Source organism: Antennarius striatus, chromosome 5 (genome assembly GCF_040054535.1).
Source record: "Antennarius striatus isolate MH-2024 chromosome 5, ASM4005453v1, whole genome shotgun sequence".
Lineage (NCBI taxonomy): Eukaryota > Metazoa > Chordata > Actinopteri > Lophiiformes > Antennariidae > Antennarius > Antennarius striatus.
This window is the reverse complement of record NC_090780.1, coordinates 21,564,924-21,587,608: the sequence shown is the minus strand read 5'-3', so window position 1 is coordinate 21,587,608 and position 22,685 is coordinate 21,564,924. Positions and strand designations below refer to the sequence as shown.

Sequence of the window (22,685 nt, the reverse complement as noted above, 5' to 3'; positions counted from 1 at the left end):
AAATGATCCCACATGGTCTGACCGAGGAGTGTTTGGTTATTTCCCTGCCAGGGAAAGGTTTCGGTTGCTGTAGAGCATGTCAGTCACATCACGGCAGTCCTGTCAGGTGTGATTAAACTTCACAAATCTTTTCACTGATGTGGAGAAAACTGTCGCTCGTCATCATTTGTTATAATGCTACCTCTGTCCCCTAGAAACAAATGATGCATTCTCAGGCTTGGTTTAATGGATGGACCGAGCCAGTGTCCAGGTTCATCTGGGTCTATGACTTGCTATGTAGCACACCTGCCAAGTCTCAAGGTTGGTTGTTTTTCTAGGCGGAATAATTAGGACTTCCTGTGGGATTTGGTGTCTATTTGGGATTGTGAGCATTTGTGGAGACTGGATAAACAGGTTGAGAACTCTCAGACTGGATTTAATGACATTGGGGATGAACTCTGTATATACTTAGTGGTAGTGTTTCTCTTGTGGTAGATTAGGGTGTCAGGTTGAATAATGGTCCAGGAGGATTAGATGTGTCTCCAACTGAAACCTACCTTTGCACAAGTTTCATAAAGAATTGTTGACGATGAAGAATGTAATTAACTGTGATGACTTTCTGAACAATCTTGCTCAAGCAAAAGGTTGTGAAATACAGAGAAGGGGTAGAAGTGAGTAGGGGTGTGGCAAGAATGTGCCAGGAAAGAATTGGTTGTCATTGTCATTCAGCTGCTCCCAGACTAATTCTTTGATCAACACATGTGGTATTATGCTTAATATATAGTGCATGAAATGTGGAAGATATTTTAGACATTTTGTCTTGGCTTCTGCTCTTCCCTGTATCCAGTCAGTTCATGTCCAACTCATCAAGAGTAGTGCACAATGCCTCGCCTCCAACCTCTGCAAATTCTGTCAAACTCCATCCCTCCACTGTCTGTCTGTATCATATTCTAAGACCAGTGCTGGCAGACCAGCCTTTGAAAGGATCGGCTCCTCCAGCCATGTGGCTCAAGTCTTACGCACCACAATCTCCGCTCTCCATTAAGGTACAAGAAGCATATTCTTTTCTCCAAAAAGCCAAATCATCACTGCTTCACCCTTATCCTTTCCTTACTTCTCAGAAGTTGTGATTTCATTTGGGTTTGACCACCACAATAACCGCCTTTCTGCACTTATAAGCTTTGAAATTTCCTGAAGAAATGCATCACATTAGCCTTGAACCTTAGAGTCACATTAGCTCCAAACCCTTTCAGAGTCTTTCTCCTCATATTTTTTGAAAGAGCTCAAGATCGAAGATGGATCTTTTTGAACTGTGGCTTGGATGGTACCTTATTTATACCACATTGGACAAAGGTCACGTATGTTCCGAATGAATGAATTCTCCACATGTCCTGACATTTATTACTCCTTTATTGTTACTGTAAGGACATAATAAAGAACAAAACACAGAAACATGCAAGTTTGCCAAAACAGAAGAAAAAACTAGAAAGAACTGAAGAGTAAGACAAGATGCACTAAGGTAGAGAAAGAATGAACCCGGCACTGTACCAACTGGTGAGAGGAATATTATGGGATGCACATCCTGTCTGTGGTGGATTTATTGTGCCTTCATTCATCAGTCACTAACATTGCCTTAAATAAAAAGTAAAACAAGCAAAATATCTTTAAACTGCAGAGACGGCAAATTCTTGTGGAACAAGGTCAATCGCCATGTAATAGGAAATTGCTTTTGTGTTATTAAGTATAAGTAGGAAAAGATGGCATTGTTGTGGTACTGTTGTATGATCTTTGTGTAAAAAGTTCAAGTGATATGGTTCTATGACAGGACAAAACTAGCCAAGGTCATATAACAATACATACGCTGTCTGTTATCTACATGTGCAAGTGAGGAAATACTTCAAACATTTCTACATGCATGTATTAATCCCTGAAGACCTGGTGTAAAAGAAAGCCTCTCACAAAGGTCAAGTGGAAGGTTGTGACCCTGACCGAGGAGGTCAAGGCCACTGCCCCCTTCTGTTTTAGCTGCAATAATCTCTATCTCTCTGTCAGAGGAAGATTGAATTTCAGATTCCTCCTACAGCCTTGGGCATGATACATCTGAAGTCTACAGTAAATATCCCAGACAGTGCACTGGTATACAACTAGAACCCCAGAACGAGGCAGAAAATAATCCATATTTACAAGTAAAGCTAAATCACTGACAGATTCAGTACACTTGTAAAATGTAGGCAGTGATGACAATTCACATCCTTTGGTTCAGGCCAGTCTGGTTTCAATGTGAAGCCGTACCAACATGCATAGGGTTTTGTTTGAACGTCCAGGGAAACATAGTTATTTTCAGCGTAAATTTAGAACATGGAAACTATACTGATCATTGTTGGAGCTCATCCAAGACTGTGAAGAGTAAAGTGCAGTCGTCATTTTCACCGCACCGGTCCAGCATATGGTCATACTTCCCACCTCCTCATCTGGTCAGTGATGAGATCAGATACTATTCCACTTTAGTGAGGGGAAAAGAGGTTGTTTGGTTGATGCACTGAAGAGTTTACCACACAGTAGCTCTTAGTATATTACAATGCATGCACTTTGATGCTTTTGTAGTGCCGTGGTTTTGAAATGCTGATTTGGAGATTTCCTTATTGCTGTCGGTGGAGTAGGTGTTAATTGCAATGTATGGGGATGGACTCTTATTCACATCCATTGAGGCCGGGCCGGGGCCAGCGGTGACCCCCTGACAGGCCGTTTTTGTCAATGACCCATCCTTTCAAGCCCCCTCCTGTGGCAGTGCGTCTTCTTGATTGGAGAAGGAGTAAGAAAGAGAAATCCTGGCATGCAATTCCCTTGTTGTTGATGTTGTTTGGTGTCGCCCACACACTCCTCCCCCTGTGAAGGTCCTATGGCTGCAGGGGTGTTTGTGTAGGTTTGCCACCTATTCACAGAAGTTCATTCACATTCTGGGAGACCTGGGGGTTGGCGTCAAATGGGCATCAGGCCTTTTTTTTTTCTCAGTGAATGTGGCGCTAAGCATCCCGCAGGCCTTTCTCAATGCTGCCTGCAGATTTCTCGGTGCGGGTCTAAAGAGCACCGCTGAGGAGCAGCGAAAGGACGACAGCGGTTTATAATGGAGGTGAAAAATGAGCTCCTTGGATGGAGGGAAAATGAAAGTCAAGAAACTCATTGTTTATATCCGCCACTCCAGCCTGGCATGTTTCCAAACCAGTTGTGGGCAACGTGTTGCAATACAGAATCACAGAGGATTCCGAGTATCAACGGTAATGCTTGTGAAACTGTTTGGTAATACCCCAGCGTTACTTACTTTGCTCAATCACTCAACCCCCTACTTGGATTCTCTGATCTTGCTGCTTGTCTGAGCGGAGTGTACATGCTCTTGAGCTCTGCAATTCCTCATTGTTTAGTAACTCTTAAGATGAGAGGGCTTGGTGTTTCTGTGTGCGCTAAATCCCTGTTTGACTTCTTAACTCAGTTGCTTGTTTTTCTGCTTAGGTCTTTTAATGGAGGGTTAATGAATACTTTATTGCCGCTTTACTGTGTGGATCTCAGTGGCTGTATTTAATTTCCCTCTAGGGACGTCATGCGGTGTTTCCCAGCATTTTGAAGCAGCCTACTTTGCATTTTCTTTCTGTGAGAAGACAAACGGGCCTGGAGTCCAAGATGAACCACTTTGACATAGGGAGAAGGAGACAGGGGAAGAGAGGCAGGCTTGGGTTTCACTTCTACCTCTTTCTTTCCAAGCACTGAATCAAAAGTCTCTCTCGTGGGCTACGGCGTGGACCGAGTTTTACTCCAACTATTCCTCGCCCACCTTCCTACAGTTGACATGCTTATGTTTCCTCTTCCAGGATGGAAATGAAGAAAGACCTTAAGGGTGCTCACTGAGGAACCGAGTTTCAAAGAGCATAGAAGTTTCTCAGATGAACTCCTAACTCCGATCAGTTGTGTCAGTGACCGTTCATTGTTGTGTAATCAGTGAACTTGGGCTGAGCTCTTCTGGTTTGCAGTCAGGAAGCCACCCACACGTTCATCAGCGTTGTGGTTGTAATCTTTCCATCTTCACTGCTGGAACAAACTTATCAACTCCAGCACAGGTGGGTAATAACTTAGAATCATCACCCACCTTTGTTGTTTTTCACTTCTTCAGCCCATAACCCTGTAAGATGGAGCCCAGAAACGCAGCTCAACGGTGATGAGTGTTTGCTATTTTAAATCCTCTAATTAAATCAGTTAGGCTCCCTTTTTTTCTGTCGTAATGAATGAGCAGGGGTACCGGGGGGTCCTGGTACCCACCTCTGTCTCGTGTAAGATCCGGAATTGAGCGATGGCTTTTTAATGGAGGCCTCTCGCTCCAAAAAAAAAAAAAAAGCTAGTGAAACCAACCCGAGGGACTTTTTAAAAAGACTGCCAAGAAAAAAAAGAGCAGCAGTGAATAAGCAGCTCTTCCTGTTTTCTTAAATGCGGAATTAGCATTGAGTAAAGGTAATTGATCGGAACTAATTAGCGGCAGCGAGATAAATGATGGTTAGGTGAGATACGGAGACTTTAACGACACACTATGGGGATGAAATGAACGGTGGAATTAAGTCTTCTGTGGGTTGGTTGAGCCTGCAGCCCGCGGTAGAGCTCAGTCATGTGTTTGTGTTAATCTCCAAGGCACCTTGGGACCCACTGGCTGCACTGCAGCGTGTCCAAATCATTAGTAAATCAACAGAATTTTTCAACGTGACCTTTGAGCTATGATTCAAAAGTTTATTTTCATTGGTGACGCATTTAATTGAAAATAAAAGCGCTGCTGTTGCTTGTGCATTTTCATTGGCACGGCAGACGCTTTCACTTTAAACTCATACTTGTTGAATGGGCTTAATTCTACTGGTTGTAGTCATGAGCTCTAGCATAGAAACAATGCTTTTGCTATCCTAAAAGTCATCTGAGTTCACGGCCCCTCACCAGCAAGAAGACACATTTTGTTTGCTGCGAACATGGAGATGAACACCGCATCAAAAAACTTCTATAATTCACCAGTAATTAAGGGATTTACTGTGATTTGCTTGGATGAAGGAAAAAATAGGAGCGCCAATCTGACTGGAGCTAAATCAACAGTACAAAAAAAATCATTTGAAATTAAATCAACAAGCAAGCATAAACCATTGGATGTTTAGATAATATTCTGTTTGAGGTAATTATATGTTGGTGTAAATTCTCATTTATCCAGGTCATGGTAATCCTTGAATGTTAAATCTGAAGTAACAGGACTCAGTTCTGAGGAATCCTCTTGGATGAGTCCATTCTTCAGATTCAACCTTCAATTTAATTATACCAGCTTGCAATTTTCAACAAGGAGGAAATGAAGTTCTAAAATACAGTAGCTCTACCTCACAGACAACCAAGTTGCTGATAGATGGATCGATGCCCCCTTTTACGTCTGGAGCCTCTTCATGCTCTCATCTCATAGCAGCGCACATTAGCTGCTTAGCAGTGGATTCCTCGACAATCACTGACAACTACAAGTGGTAGTTTATCTGTCAAACAATCTCAATTTATTGGGAGGGAGCCTTTCATGTGATATTAATTGTGTGTTGATATGCCTGTGGTTATTAACATTCTTATGTCAATGGTTTGTAGACAAAATATATATGATCACCGATCTTGTTTCAGTTTGATTTAATGCTATTTCATGATGGGGTGTGAGATACAGATCTAAGCCAGTGTGCCAGTCGATCTTTATCTCTCTAGTTCGATCTCTCTAATGGGGCAGACAATTGATTTAAGTGGAAAATGGGATTTGCAAGAGATGAATGTTATAAAGGAGAGCCTTGCTGTTAAATGTTCCATTTCACTTTAACTTGAAGCTGCAGCCTTGGTGCAGACTTCATCCCTCTTATTGTTAAGAAATAGAAAGGCCCTGAGGTTGATTGTGATGAATATCATCTGAAAAAACAGCCATCGCTGGCAGTTTGTCATTGTTAACCTTGCTAAGCTATGGAGTGAAAAGATCTTTTTTGTGATTTATGTTTTCGCGTCTGAAAAACTTCTTGGAAAAACTGCCGCTATAAAAGATATGTATTAAATTACCTTTGGAGAGCAGCATAAAGTGAAACAACAATGTCTGCATGTAGAGATGTCTTTTCTTATTGTCTGCAATGTTTCCAGTTCTTTTCTTTCTGTGCCACATAGCAACTCACCCACATTATGTAGCTGCCAAACCAAGTGTGGTTTAAACAAATGGTGAAATGGATAATATACTGCAAGTCTTTAAAGGATCATTCCAATAAAATGTGCTTTACACACTAACTGCACTTTACATTGACCGTCCTGCTGACCGGAGTCCAAACCATGATGTCGTTTGTGTTTTTGATTATTTCTGCAGAGGAGGCTTGTGTCTGTTTTTAACTCCGTGTGTCTTGTTTGGTTGATATGTTTGACTTTCCTTAACATTACACTATGGAGCATTCTTCATCATATTCCTTAATTACAAGAATCCTAATGAACAAAAACTTGTTCGACCTTGGAAGATGTTTACGCTCTACTGACGGCAGTTTGTAGTTTTGACTGTGTTTTCCATGATGTAACTGCACGACATCAATTTGAGGCTGTTTTGAGGTCCTGTCGGGTTTGATTTCACTCAGAAGAACAGTTTCAAGTAAGTGCAGTTGAGAGTAAACTTTTGAATATCAAGTGTTTTACTGTAAGAGTTCATAATCAAATCACATCAGCTTGTGTGAAGTTAAAATTAAAACTTTTACTTATTGTAATATACTGTAATTATTTTAGGAGGCTCAATCCTATGAATTTCAACATTTAACTTGGCTAGTACCGAATGCTTGACTTGAGGTGAACGTGATAAATTATGTAAGAGCAGTATCATGACCCCTTAATGGAAATGCACTCCAGTAATCTTTCATACTAGTGTCAGATATTTTCTTTGCACTGAACTCTTTGACTGAGATTTGTGCCATTTTCTGTTGAGTGCTCGACACTGTCAAGATAAATTTGCCTGGGGAAGCAGATCACTCTCTCCTCTCAGAGGTTCCAGGGGAGCGCTGTTGAGACTTGTCTGGCTTAATTGTTCTGTCAATTAAAATATTTTTTAGAAAAATCATGCAGGAGGGACACAGGTCTCGCTCACAGCTGTGTGTTGCCTGCAGCGTTAATTCAAAGAGTGAGAGAAAGTGAGAATGACATGCCGGATGGCTAAAGAGCAGTACAGTTTCAGTGTTGGTGAATGACACCGGATGCTCACGTCTGAACATCTGAATTTACACGAAAATTTTCATCCTATTTTCATCTCCCGCCAGAATAAATTTATTTAATTTCTCTAACATTTCACTGCATTTCTTCTGGTATGTTTCCAGTCTGCACTTTATGTGCGGATGTGTCAAGGAACACACAAGATTGGTTAGCATTAGAGTCCCCCCGCATGTCAGGAGATTTGAATAATAAATGAAGTTAATCTGCTGCCCCTCCTGTGGAAATGGAACAGATGGCACAGACACACATATTTCTTCTCCTAGGGAGGTCACTGCAGGTACAGTAATTAATATATTCCTCATTCATGATGCATTATTTCACCCACCCACATCCCATTTGCTATTCATCAGAAAGAGAATTTTATGTGTAACGGTCCAGTCACATCAAAACAGCAAAATAGGTGACCTGGCTGAAATATATAGATCATTAGACATGACAATGGTATCAGCAATTTCAACCGATGAAATGACAATTATCAATATAAATTATTAGGAAATGAATGGAGGCTTTATCAATGGATTTTTCAGGCCGGTCTTCTGCCTCATGCACTCCTGGCAAATTCTACCAGTAGCTTCACTGTAGCTGAGACAGAAGATGGAACCAAGCAGACTTTTTAAAATACTTCTTAATAGTTTCCTGAACCTCTGTACTATGATCAATGACTGGCCTTCAAACTCATGGATCTAACTTTCCAAGTGTATTTAATCTTCCCCAGACCTGCAGCGATGCGCCTGGTCATTGCATTTCTTTAACACCATGCTATGTTTGGTTTGAAATCCCAGCTCATTGCTCCAAAGAAGGGCCCCTTAAGTCTATCAAGACTGAATATTGTCTAAAATAAAACAGAGATGACCACAGATATTCCAACTGCACCGACCTCCCACTGAATAACGTCTGGGCCTGGGATACCTGCTCTTCACCAGATTCATGTCTTCACTGTCTATGAATTCACTCTTAGCAAAGCCTGTATTTTTGACCACTTCCATACTTCTGCCCTCTCCTGCAGCTCATTACCTGCTCCGGAGGAAGTATGCAGGGTCACAACAAAAGATATGCTGCCTGTCAATCAGATGTCAAAGCTGTCAGCTGCTCTTCACTGTTGCAGTTTTAAACCGAGAGGAGAAAGGCAGACTAGTCATTAAAATCTCGCAGGGTGGGCGATTTTTGCCAGAGCTCAATGTGTTTCCACTGCTGTCAAGCTGTCTGTATGTCTGCTACCATGTGTGAATGTCACCTCAGGCATGACTGAGTCGAGAGAGGCAGCTTTCCTCTCAGTTAATGAGGAAGAGAGATGGGGATGCGAGGCAGAGATGAGAAGTTTGGTGAGAGATGAGACAGACTCTTCTCCTAAACTGTGTGACGAATGTTGACCCCGAGTTAGAAGGTATTAATATTGTGATCAGTTGATGGATGCAGAGTTTTTAAGCACAGAGGATATGCACAAACCTGCTGGAGTTACCCTTCACTTCCTTTAAATCCAGAGAACCCAAAGAAGCACATGTAGTTTCTGATGTCTGACATTAAAAGCGCTTTCTTACCCTCAGTAGGATCGACCATAAAGTAGAACCTGCAGAGGGACATGTCAACCCACTTCCTCCCCTTTTACTTGCTGCATTCTGCTGTCATGCCAGCCTCAAGCATTATAAATGGATTTGGAAGGCTTTCATGTGTTTGTGAAGGGGAGTCCCTTTGTGGGCTTCAAATCTTTGGGGTCAAAGTGAGGCTATCATACACCCAGAAGAATCATGGATGTGTAAAGTGAGAGTTTGTTTTTGAGGTGATAAAAGAAAGTCCTGGAGGGATAGTATATCACCACCACACCAAAAAACAACACAACAGAGTGTAAGAAGGAGTGCAACCTGTCGAATAACAAGACCGAGTGTTCAGAAAGTTTCAAAAAGCTTTTTTCTCCACTACCTGCCCCTCTCCAACAGCGCTGTTGGAGAGGGGCAGCTCTGACCTCTACGTGCACTCAGTCTCCCGGAGCGATTGCTGCCTGTGACGGACCGTGATGTGGCTCCATTAGCTGAGATAAGACAGGCAGGGATTGTGAAGCTCAGATCAATGAGTCATTATGGAGAGTGCAGACCTCTTGCCACAAACTCAGCCAGAGGTAGATGCGTACAGTCATGGCTTAGCGGCGACGCAGCTCAGCAATCTCTCAGCTGCTTCACACCAACCTGCAGGGAGGCCATCCTGGTGGAAAACACGGCAGGATTTCCTCCGGATTAACAGTTGATTCCATGTCAAATATGCTATCCAGGAATAATGAGGCAGGGCATAACCCTTTTGACCTGACACCTTTCAGATTGACAGAGTAACCAATGGATTTCCCACTTTGTCAGGATTTACTTTACTTACTTCTTTACTTACTTAAGTTACACAATCATGGGTTTTTCTTTGTGGAATGTAATGCTTACACATAAGGCTTGGTGTTCTTCCACATGAAAAGAGGATTTGGCATCTATTGGGGAAAAATAAGCTGTAAAGACTTAAAGAATGTTTTTTCTTGGTTGATATCAGCATTAAAAGAAACATTCCAGTTCAATGTACACTAAAAAGGCCGATCATAATTCCCTATTACAAAGGAAACTTTTAGTGAATCTTAGTTGAGCCACGAAGGTGCTTAGTAAACAACATTATGATGGATGTTTACAACCGACAGTTGGGATAATGATGTTACCCTTTGCTTTGATTTTCTCTCCTAAGGGGTTTAACAACTTGTTTGTCTGGATGTGTCTGCTGCTCTTTGTGACCTCTTTATGCTACTTTACCTCTCAGATCTCAATGAATTTAAGGCGCTGGTGTAAATCCTCCTTCACCCAGGTCATGGTAACCCTTAAAAGATGAATCCGAAGCCAGTGAACTGCTGCTTATTCTGAAGATATTTCACCTCTCACCCAAGACATTTCTTCAGTTCGACCCGACTGATGGGGGGTGCAGATATTTAGTTAACAACACATTGGCAGTCAATAAGGTCACATGTTAACAGCTAAGTCAAAAGCACAATTATGGGGTGCATCTCAGAAAATTGGGGGGAAAAATTTCAGAATAATGCCTTTCGCTATATATAATGGGCAAAAATAACTATCTGACACTCAAAATAAATAGAAATTTTGATGTGTGTACTCCCCCCTCATCCCATTCTCCTGCATTACCTGCCCATTAAAATGTTTTCCCGTCTGAGGCCTAGAGGTGCCTTAATAGCCACTCCATGACTACCATTTGACTGATATTGATCAAACCAAAGGGTAACCCTTAACTAACATGTAAAAAGCACTGGTAATCAATGATTAACAGTCGGTGTTTCGTTCCTCAAGGTTACTTTTGCCAATTTCAGTATAGCAAAGCTGCAGGGAAATAAACTGATGAAGAAGGTTTTTTTTTTTTTTTGTCATACTAGAGGGAGGTGAGCTGAGACTTTGAATCACATTGGTGCTTTTTTATTTATTTATTTAAATTTAGTCAGAAAGAGTAAATCATATTTTTGGAGGTGTTTTTCTTTGCCATTTGATTCCTGTAACATAAACACATTGTTGAAAAGAAGATGTATAGCCCTGCAGTTTGAGGTCGGCCAGGACAACCTGTGGAGTGGCATTTTACCAAAAGTTACTACATATTACTGTTTAACCCGGTTACAGCTGAAGTCACTAAATACATCTTGACAAGCACATTTCCTCTTAATGTGTTGAAATAAAAGCTAGTGAATAAATGGGGTTGTCAGCGTAAGGTTAGACCCATCAAGTTCTTTATGAGCTTCTAATTTAAGATTACATGTCTGTACGGCTCCCAGAGCAAACAGGAAGCAGAGTTTTGGGCCCCAGCACTTCAGATTAATTCCATTTGGCTGGAAATGTGAGAAAAAAAGAGAAGCTTCCTTGATTTAGAAAGCATATTGCCTGAGTTGGGGAAGAGATGAAGTGTTTATTATCGGGGGGGAAAAAAGAGGCCTTGCTGTTTGGGTTTGAAAGGAAGAAATTGAGGATGCTTTGGCTGTGCGTCTTTTCTTTTTTTTGTCTCTGAGGGCTGAGGTTTTGGTCAACACTGCCAAAGCAAGCACCTCTATATTCCACCTTGGAGAAATCAATGCGAACCTCACATGCTCGTCTCTGTGCCTTCCATCTGGACCTACCTTATTGCTTACTGGTTTTGCTGGAGTGGAAGAACGGCTGTGACGCTTCCCTACCTATGATAAAACTGGGTAAAATCATCCAGCTGTTGCGTGTCCGACTCACACTTATGTATGTGTGTATGCTATACACATTATCTGTACATGTGTATGAGAAGCAGAAGGATGAGGTCCAAGAAGTCCTGCACACCCACACAGCTTTCTCTCACCCACTCTGTCTGCTTCTCTCTTCATCCATCTCCTGCAGTTATCGGCAGGGAGATTACCAGTGACAAACTGGGATGGCTAAATCGGCTTGGTAAACTTGTTGACCCTTGGCCGTCCTTCTCCACAGCGTGTGCCGCTATCTCTTTAAAACCACCTTACATGGACATGGAGTGTGGTGTGCCAAAATAAGTCTTCAGACAGGTAAAGCTTGTAGCATCTGTCTGGTTAAAAGCAGGATTAAATGAGTTCGTTGAGTTTTGGAGACTTTTCTGATTAATATCTAGGATTACGGCTAGGGATGACATGCAGGAAAGAAGTCATATTCTTAAGAAATGTTTTCCATGACCAAAATACAACATCAAAAAGACCAAGAAACATAAATTAGTTAGTTTTGTATTCCTTGTCTCTTAAGGGCATCTATTATCTTGCTCTGACTAAGAAAGAGGATAAGATTGCAGAGCCCTTGAAGGCCCTTTAAAACTAGGCTAATAACATCTGAGAACACACCAGAATCAGAGACTGCACTTCGCTGTCTTGTGACCTTTGAACATATAGTAGCTCCACAGTTGTGCAGGTTCAGAAGGGGTTAGACTCAACACAAGCTGTGTTAAATTTTGCAGACTGAAGGGTAGAGTCTTGGGAATGGAGTGGGCACAGTTGTTGGTTTGAATAAAGTAAAGAAATTACTGGACAACCGCGAGCTTCATGGGGAGGTGTGGGTGCTGTCAGGCCTAGCGGAGAAACAACAACAGGGAACACAAAGCTGTGTATAAAAGGCTAATCGCCTTAATTTCACGTGACTGCTATTTGTCCAACAAAACTAAGTGATGAGGCAAAATGTTGCCACGCTGCTGACCTATGTGTTGAACAGCGGGATTTGTCCCCTAATCCCGCTTCCTGTGCCCAAGGCCTGGGAATCCAGGATGCATCAGAAGTCAGCTGAACCAGAGGGATGTCCCATCAGCCTCGTGCTTCTGTCAACATCAGCTGCTGTCATATGCAAACCACCAACGGAACAAAAAAAATTTGATCTCACATCTCACAATTCCTACTTCACCTTACTCACAGAGGAAGAGGAACATAACATACACTGTGTGCACTTAGGATGAAGGAGCGGCAAGCGCCCGATGGGAGAAAGAGACCCGGAACACAATGGCTGCTGTCACAATCTGTCCTGCCTCCCTGTCATTCTCAGGAAGAACGGGAACAACTGTCTTCCCACACTCCTCCAACAAATTCATTGTACTGGTCTTTATCGTAGGTCGCTGGTGTTACAGACTTTGGGTCGCCATATCCTGTTGTCTGTTCAGATGTAAATCTTCTGCTGGCCTGTTGGGATGCACCTGAGAGACACAACAATGTGTTTTTTCACATCGAGACATTTTCAGCACCGCTTGACATAGTTTTCTCAGAGGTGTCAAGAAAGATTGTGTTTCTTTGGATTCACTGTTTCCAGAAAGATAGATGGGGAATAGGTCTTTCAGTATACAAATAAAACACTTACTATCTTTCTTGAATTGAAACTATTTCGGTTGCTGAGGATGCAGATTGATTGTAAAAGAGCACGGTGTGGCAAAACACTCAAAAAGAAGCAAAAACCTCAAGCCTGTGGAATAATAATAATAATAATAAACCTTTATTGTCCCACAGTGGGGAAATTTGTGCAATCGTGGCAGCGGGGGTGGAGTCATACATAAATACTTAAATAATACACATACATATTAACATTTGCAACATAAGAAATTTACATATTCACATATTGTAAACATATTAACATATATCATATTATCAGAAATTTTTACATTGATTACATTGTTCATCCAGAATTACAATGTTTTGTTCTTTGAGTTCTGTGAGTGCTGAATCATAATAGTCCTGCCTTATAACTACTTTAGATGCAGATAATTATACATAATATTAGGGTATTTTCTGTAAAACTCAAAATGCTGAAGTTGTGCCCTTAAGAGTCCTGATAGAGTGGATTAATTCAGTTTTAATGGATTACCGTCCTTTAAGAGTCCACTCTTGCTCTGTTTTAAGTCAGACAGTTTTTCTTTCTTTCATTATTGCCATGGGACTGACTGTAAGACCTCTCCACTTTTGCTAGCTTTAAAATTTTGCAGCGAGGGGGAGACTGAGAGAGATCCATCTTCATTACAACAAGGCTACGCTGGTCTAATAGCTGACAAAGCTCCCTGGTGCACCATCCTCTGCAACTAAACACCAAAAGCAGAGATGGTGGAGTGTGTCTCTTCCTCTAAGTGTGTCCAATATGTGGGGATTAGGGTCTGACGTGAAGCAGAGACATGCCAGGTTAAGATAAGTAAGGCTAAAGGTAACCAAGCGCTTTTACTTAGGGTTTATATTTAGTCTTTTTGGTGAGTATCCCAGTTGTTGCGATGTCGTTTCATTGCTCCTATGAACAAAGACATGTGCGGTGCACGTTTGTCTGCTACCCCCTGAAGCCCCTGTATCATATCAGCCTTAAAATGAATTCACCATGCTAAATGTTCTCAGGGAACCAGAGGATATGGATAACATTTGCCAGACAGATTCAATATGCATGATTCATTGGCTCATGAGGTGTAGTAATCCTTTGCCTTAGTGCAGGTTGATCTCTACCAAGCTGGAAATCAAGGGTTTGGGGGTGTTATTAGAGTGATGGCAGAGGGGTTACAATCATACGCCCAGTGAATCAGGCTGGACATACCTGTCTTCTTTCCTTCCCCCCTGTCAAACACAGGCTCATTGCAATTCTGGACAGGCCGTGCAGTAATGCCACTTTACCTCAAGCAATCCCTGTTTCCTGATTCCACTCAGGCTGTGGACAGATAACACTGACCCTGAGCTAATCCCAGATTAAACCAGAACACAAAGCGCCGCCACTGCTGCCTAGCCACCTCTGACCTCATCACGTCTCCTGGCCCAGGCTGCTGTCACGACTTGCTAAGACATCATCTGTATTGGTCAAAAAAAAAAAACCCTAAAGAACTCAACTTGATTCAGATGAAGTGAACTGGTAATGCTCCCCTGTGACTGAAAATCACAATTAACAACAACAGTGGATTTATAGTGGCTGTGGAAGGCTTGGAGGAATTGACCCATGTGTCCCTGGTGAACAGGGACACATGTTTGTGCTGAAGTGCATAGTTAGAGGATCTCCTTCCTCACTCTGCTGAATCCATGTGTCCTCCTCTGCTGGATCTACACCTTCACATGTTTCTCTGAAATTGAGTAAGAAATCTGTTTGTGCCCATTTCTGGTGAGAAAATGTATTAGGGTTTCAGTTTGAGGCCTATGAAATAGTTTAGAAATAAAATAAATGCTATTGCTGTGTAGTAAATGGTCAAGGATTCAAGATTTCCTGTTGTTGTTCAACTGATTGTGTGCCAGCACTCTGACATTACAAGGCTTTATATGAAAACTGAGACAAATGTATATCCCGGGACCAAAAGCCATCTTTGGCCCTGCACCCACTCTACCTGTCCATCAACATGCTGGTCTTGGCAGGCAGAAGGAGAGGGGCTTAGATGATAGGAGCTCCCGTGATAAAGCAATCCCTGCATGAGAGCTCATCGGAGATGACAGTGAATACAAATTGGTTCCATTAGTGGGTTGGTGTGGCAGGTGTGGGATACTTTAAAAGGACTAGTGGGGCACTACAGTGGTTCCTAATAATAGAACAGGTCTGAACATGTCAAAAGGGATTGGCAGGTGCAACAACAGTGGTCAACAGTAAAGTGTCAGGTCTCATATAGTGTCATAAGGCAACTTGTGGACACTATGTGGTGCTTAATGATGTGTTCTATTGGACCGTTATAAATGCACATCCATTACGAAGAATCACACTCAGTGTGTATGGAGACAGGAAGGGGGTCACACCTCATCCCCAGTGAAGGTGATCACAGCAACAGAATACAAACAGCATTCCATGATTGGCTAATAGCCTTATGTGGTAGTGCTTAAACTCCTGGTTAAGCCAGGCAGCGTGTCACATTTCTTATCCTTTCAATGAAATCATCAGTTGAATCATAATTTGTTTCTTTTATTATTTTGTTTTTTGGGATATAAATTTGTGGAGTTATCAGGTGGTTTCTGGACATTTGAATGCAAAGATACGCACAGGTGGAAACGTGCACTGGGTTTGTTGGTGTAGATTCTCTAATAGTGCCTTTCAGTCTGTTAACATGTGACTTTCAGGACTGTTTGTGAAGAATTTAAACATCTTGTACCCACCAGTGACTTAAAGATGCCTAGTTGTTCAAACCCTAATCAGACGTCCAGTAGCTCCATGTTCAAATTTTAAGAATTTGGACTGCCCAAAATTGTCATCTCTTTCCTTAACTTTGAAAAGTCTTCTTGACCGTAGCCATAGTTCTTTAAATGTAAGTGCTATTTTTTTAGTAACCACCCTCATTACATCATCTGTAAGTCATGTTTTATTCTTTATGATACATCACCCGGGGAAGAGTTCCACCCCACCAGTAAATCTGTAAATCTGTCTGGTTTGCAGTGCTAACTGTGGCACCTTACCATCCATTCAAGATCAATCACGGTCCGTGTGTATGTGTGTGTGTGTGTGTGTGTGTGTGTGTGTGTGTGTGTGTGTGTGTGTGTGTGTGTGTGTGTGTGTGTGTGTGTGTGTGTACAGACATGCTGTTGTGTCTTTGTTTTCTCTCCTAGCAGCAATCTGTAGAGCCTCTAAAACATGTTGACCCACACACACAAACACACACAGAGGATTCAGCGAAGCTTGACCACATCACTGAGAGCACATCACAAAAGATTACCATTCCATTGTGGGCCATGCTCTTTGGCATTACCAATGGGTCAGATATTATCTCCAGATCCTGTGCTCTTGTATATTTTCTATCTGCTGAATGACAACTCCTATCTGATGTGACACAGTGGCAGAGCCTCTGACCGCTTTTATTATCCTCCGTCGGACAAAAGTGACTAAGCCGATGTCAGCAGCTGCTGTGTTTGCATACTGTTATCATTCCTTTTCATTTAACAGCACAGCTAACCTGCTACCCTCTCTCCGATAATCGCACAAGCCTTCTTTAACAACTGTGTCACTTCTCTTAGTGGGTTTTAAGCGTGCAATTTACCCAAACCCAAATAATTCCTGTATTTGTTTGACATGGAGAAAAGTTGTGTTGAAAGGAACTGTTCAAGGAGTTCACTCTGCCATCTAACAACCAATCATACTAGGGGTGATAGTTTAGTCTCGTTAGAGACACACATCCATGTACATGTGCAGAAAAGTGTTCTATAATCTCCCTCTTCATGATTGTGGCCTCAGTGGTTTTTGTCTATATTGAGCACCTTATCTAGCAGATACAGGAAATCAGTGTGAGAAAGTTTTGATAGAGTAAGATAAGAGTGAGAACCACAGCAGCTCTCCAATACAGGCATCTGGATTCAAGCCAACTCAACCCCGACCGTGGAACGTAAGTAAATTCTTGGGCCTTAGCCTAAGCACACTATACTCTAAGACCTCTCCTGAAAAAAAAAATTGTTTCTTGAGATTTAAACACAAAATAATTTTTTTTTTTACTTCAAAAGCTTTGTCAGAAAATGTTTTATGAAGATGCTAATTCCTTGACAAAATTACAGCTACTTGAAAGTGAGTCACCGTATTCTCAATATATTCAATTGAGATTACAAAAATAAATAAAAAATCGATACCGAAAAAAACAGTAAAAATAAGGGCGAATGGCATAGACCAAGTTGACCCAACCGTAAACTTGCAATTCTCAACAATAAGAAAGAAATAAGTCGTATTGGAGTTGTCTTCCTCTGCGTTGACACCATTTAAAATATTTGCCCAGGATTTTTGAGTGCTCTCTTTGATGTGTGAGAGCATGCCGACTCCAACCCCACTTAAACACCACAATAATCACTCCTGCCACTCCAGTGTGAAGGAACTAACACACCTTTCTGACTGGTTGGAAAACCGCCACAGGCCACTGCTCAGGTAGTGCAGCTTGTTTATAATGTGCCGGGGGCTATGGGAGTATTTTTTTTATTGCTTCATCACACAACATTTAAAGACTGACTTTAACAAAAGATCTGTAGAATCACTGTTCTTTCAGCAGAGTGGATCATAGTTTACGTGCTCTGGCTTTAGCGCCTCACTGGAATCTTCGGACAGATGATCTTGTCGCGTAGTTTCTAATTATCAGCCACACATTCCACAAGTGAAAATCATAGACCCAAAGAATTGAGTAGGTGATTGTTGCGCAATTTGGCGCATTGCTCATCGCTCCCTTCCTGTCAAGAATCAAAGCAAGAGACCGCAAATGTTTCTGTTTTCCCATCACCATCCTGTACCCTCTTTACATTCAGTTGTTCTCTGCAAGCAGTAGTGCAGGTTGCAAGCAGGAACACGCTCTGAACCGTCATTGACAGCGGCCTGCACTTTTAATCTGCCCAATTTGAAACCGGAGAGTTATGCAGTTGGGTGGGACACCCATATCGCGTAATGTTACGAGTGTGCACTCTATTTAGTCCGTCTTAATTTGCTCTCTCCACTTTTGTCTTAAGAGAATCCAGGGTTTTTCATGATCCAGTCATTTCCCTGATTTGTCTTGTGGGTTTTACAAGATAGTTATGAGTGTGATGGCTATGGACTGTCAAGTCAGGCTGCATACAATAATAATTGCATAGTAAAAGGAGGATCTGATCATACCGGCAGAAAAGGATGCATTAATAGCTGAAAATGAAACACAGAATCCCATCTAATCTTTCTCTTGTATGACAGCATGGAGGAAAATCATTTCATTAAGGGCAGCATTAACCAGTGTGCTTTCTCGTGACTGGAGATATGATCTTTAGACTGTGCTGCATGCCAGTGAACTTTTCCTGTCCAAACATATTTCCAAAGTAAATTTGGCCTGTCGGCTATTAATTTAAGATGGGGAGATATGCCATAACATGAAGACCTGAAGCCCCTGAGATCACCGTCAGCAGCCAAGTATTCTCTCAGGAGGAGGAGGGTTGTTTCAATCTGACAGTGAGGCATGTCTCTGTATTGCTATACCTCATTTAAACAGGCAAGCCAACCAAAGTACATTGTTATTTATAATGGTCTGAGGAAGGAGCTGCAATTATACGGTGGGTCAAAAGCAGTGCTTCCTGCAACAACCGCGAAAGCGTACCGCAGGCCATTGACCCAGCTGCCGAGGGCTCAACTAGAAGCGTGGTCACAAAAGTCTGCAAGCAAACATGCATGATATTAAATTGCATATGAAGGTGTTGCATTTACTAAACAGAATTTACAGGTACTCAGACTGTCATGTTAACCTGTATTCATAACAAGACCAGAAGTATAATGTATGTGATTAAAAAAATACCTGCACAGTTTTCACTGTTGGGTTCCTGGCTTTAGATCCCAGATGAAGTGTTACTGGACAGACTTTTTTGGGATGACAACCCCTTAAATTGCTTCATTTATAGTTATGGCAGTTAGTCCAATGATTTCCTCGAATCAAACCCCCTCTGAGGAGCCCCTGCTTGGCGCCCTGGTTGTCCAACTCATTGCATGTCATATCCCACTGTCTGTCTTGTTTCCTTTCTGCATCTCACAATCTCTACCCACACCCCAGAAAATCCAAGACAGACACTGTTTATAAATCTTTGGGATCATAAGATTATTTAAAGACTGAAAAGAAAATACAGAATATAAGTTAAGTAACTACAGCTGTGGAACACATGTATTGGAGTAAAAAGTACATTATTTCCTGATGACATTTTGTTACTTTACAGAGTATGAGAATTATAAAGATCAGTTGAAATACCTAAGGAAAGTTGGGTCTCTATCTGTCACACCAGTGCCTCTTATGTTGGCGCTGACCTAGAATGTGTTCAGATTCACCTTCTTAAGGTCCCTGTTGTTGAATATTGCCACAATATTGAATATTGTGTTGAGTTGTTGGAACTGGCAATTGGCAGGGAGAGAAATGAGAGTTGTCCATCCTCTTTTTGTCTGTGGTAGAAACTTAAGTTCGCTTGACTTTACGCACCTTTGTCAAGGTTCCAAAAAATGTGTGTACTAAAAGGCAATGCTGAGACACTGGAAACCCAACCAGCTCCACCGAGGCAATGTTATCCTGTAATGCATATTGATCTTGAGAAAAGAACCTGATACCAAAGCCGCGTTGAGTCGAACAGAGCTGTTACCACATGATGGAAACGTGGCCCATGTTCACCAGACCGGTGAGCCTGTACCTGATTGCCTCTAGTGGACTGAGAGGTTCAAGTTCCCTACAGGGTAATCATTTAATTTTCTGTTGTTCCGCAAAGAACTGAGATTGAAAAAACAAGGAAAAGTCTCCTTTCAATTCCATTCAAATGCAGGCGCACTAATGCAAAAAAGTAAGTGAATGAAAGAAAAGATACTGAGAGCGAGGATCAAGTTCCTCGTTGGCTTACTTTCTCCTCTAATAGAGCCATTGCCATTCCACAGGGGGAAGTGGTGCGTTACCCAAAACAAAGCTCTCGCTGTGTGTGCCGACCCCCCAGAGTGAACCTAACCCTTACAGCAGTAATGGCCTACTTTAAGAGTTTATCTGGCTTTAATAGACACACTTGTACACTGCTCCCGGACTCAAAATCACCAGGATACGTCTGTGTGTGCAGAAAATGCTGTCATGCCCTAATGTGGCCGACAAAGACCAAAGTAGTTCAGCCTTTTTGGTCCTTCCCTGTTCGAATTGTAATCCCTGAGTATTTAGATATACACTACAGGGGAAGCAGCGGACAGAGGATGCAGTCAGGCATGCCTGGGCTCAGTCACATCTGACTGAATTGATTAAATACTGATTTGAAACTGCCATTTAAAAAATACATGAGTCTCTTAAATCAAGGCACCAAAAGTCTTTTTCCTCAGCATCAGTCTTTATTTGAGACAGAGTGATACAATACATGTCCAGGTTTTTACCCAGCACCACTCAGTCCAGGCATTGGCTGATCACTGGAGCAGCACAGCAGCACATCCTCGATCAGTATTTCGTAGGAAAACTAAGTCGTGTATGTCTGACTTGAAAGTTGTGCTGGGAACTCAGTTGAGACAGGTTGACAGAATAAGGAATTGTGTTTAATAGCTGGAATGACTTCACTCTGTTTGGACGAGAATTTATTTTTTAACCTTTTCTACTTCCCTTCTCAGCTCTCTTTATCTTCAACAGAAAAGTTGGAGAAGGTATTTGGCTCTGTATCATTTATGTAGAGTATGTATATTTTTAGGATAACTTAATAAGTTTTGAATGGATTTCATTAGATGGGCGATGAGATGCTGATCAGGTGACTGGATTTTGAGGAGTGTCAAATAAAGGTGCGGAGCCTTTTTTTTTTAAAAAATGAATTCTACTCTGATCCTTACTACTGACCTCTGACTGACTTGGTGTGACATTTCTCATGAAGGGCTACATGAGAAATGTGAACCAGTTTTCGCATTGCAATAAGTTTTCTTTCTGTTTGTTATCAGAGTCACACAAGAATCTTTGAATAAATTTTGCTGCATTTTTTTAAAAGCCCAAGACGCGATCCATTGTTCTATATTATATCCAGATCATTTTCTTGATTATTAATGGTTTTTAAATTATTCCATTTACTATTATGACATAGGGGGGAAAGCATTTGATAATGTCTGAACATATTTGGTCCAGCATTACATGATGACATCCTCATATGGTGTCACACACTTTGATCCAGATCAGTTTTGACAGATCATAAAGTCACTGAGCTACATCCTGAAAAAAGCCGTCATTCATGAAACATTTATTTCCTTTAATTACTATCAAATGACAATAATGATGATCATCATGATGGTCAAACTACTATGGGATTTGGGCACAAAGACAAATTGGGGAAACTGAGCTGCTTTGGTGGAGACTACTGTCAGATTTCAGTACTGAGAGTTATACAGACCAGACTATCTGTGAATTATCCTAGAATTATGATAATAGATCACATATGTGTTGGTGTATTAATGCGTGGCTCTCTGTAGAGCATGCTGTTACTATGTTCACATTCCCTCCTCAGCTGACAGATGGTCCCATCCAGCTCTCTGACAGCAAATACACTGAGGACTTGCTGACAGTCGGCCTCAGGAAAAGGCTTCGGCGGTCCCACAGAATGTGTGTGATATACAACACACTCCTGGCTGGTGTGTTTCAGTTTCTCAGTGCACACACATAAACACAGCAAGAGTGTATAGGGACTCATCATTCAACTTAAGACTCCAACACAAATAATCACAGGTCCAACCACATGTTGCAGGTCCTCTGCTTTAGGTTCTGACAGCTGTCAATCACTCTACTGACCTATAAACATTCCTTAGGCGGGCACAGTTATTAAATCAAATTATACAAATAGAGCAAATGTAATGCTATTAATCGTTGCTTATTGACATAACCCCTTGTTAAATTTAGATCTGGCTGGAAAGACTGGTAATATCAGATTCCATTGGAAGTCCGTTTAAAATGGTCTTTAGATAGTGTTTATTTTAAGGTGCAGCGGTGGACATGTTGACGGCGTTGCACGCTTTGGCATCCAGACTTCTTTCTCGCTACCACATCACATCACACAGGAATGTTCTTGAGTAACTCCAAGCATAATGAACATGACTTCAAAGACAGAGGCTTATTCTTGAAATGATTCTAATTTTAAGTCCACGTTGTGCCTTCATAGTCCGACACCCCACTTTAACAGCCTTTCGCACTTCCTCCCTTTTATTATACACTGGCATGTCTCTGATTTAATAAACCTCTTATAAACAAAGCTAACTGGATTTGACAGTTTATTCTCTGGTTTTCCTTCAGCAGATTTTTGGGTGTTAAATCAACACAGAAGAACTCGGGGTAACCTCAGTGTGTTGTTCCCTGTTTCAGCCTTCTGTGGTCTGTTGGTTCAAGAGTAAAGCTAAACAGTAAAGTGAGACTTTCCTGCTGTTTGAGTGAAATCTCTGTTTGTCCAACAATATGTGAATGCCACCCTCTAATGCCTCTCCCCTATAGATTGTGAAGGAGTGTGTTTGTCTATGGTGTGGCATGGGGCCTTCTGCTCTCTTGGCAGTGGCCTCTCTGGCCTGCGTGTACAT

General features: G+C 41.7%; 1 protein-coding gene across 3 annotated transcripts in view; it reads left to right on the top strand.

The window, feature by feature from the left end:
• The window catches only part of sema3fb (sema domain, immunoglobulin domain (Ig), short basic domain, secreted, (semaphorin) 3Fb), a 52,689-nt gene that overhangs the window by 8,690 nt on the left and 21,314 nt on the right, over window positions 1–22,685 (top strand). The window lies entirely within an intron of this gene.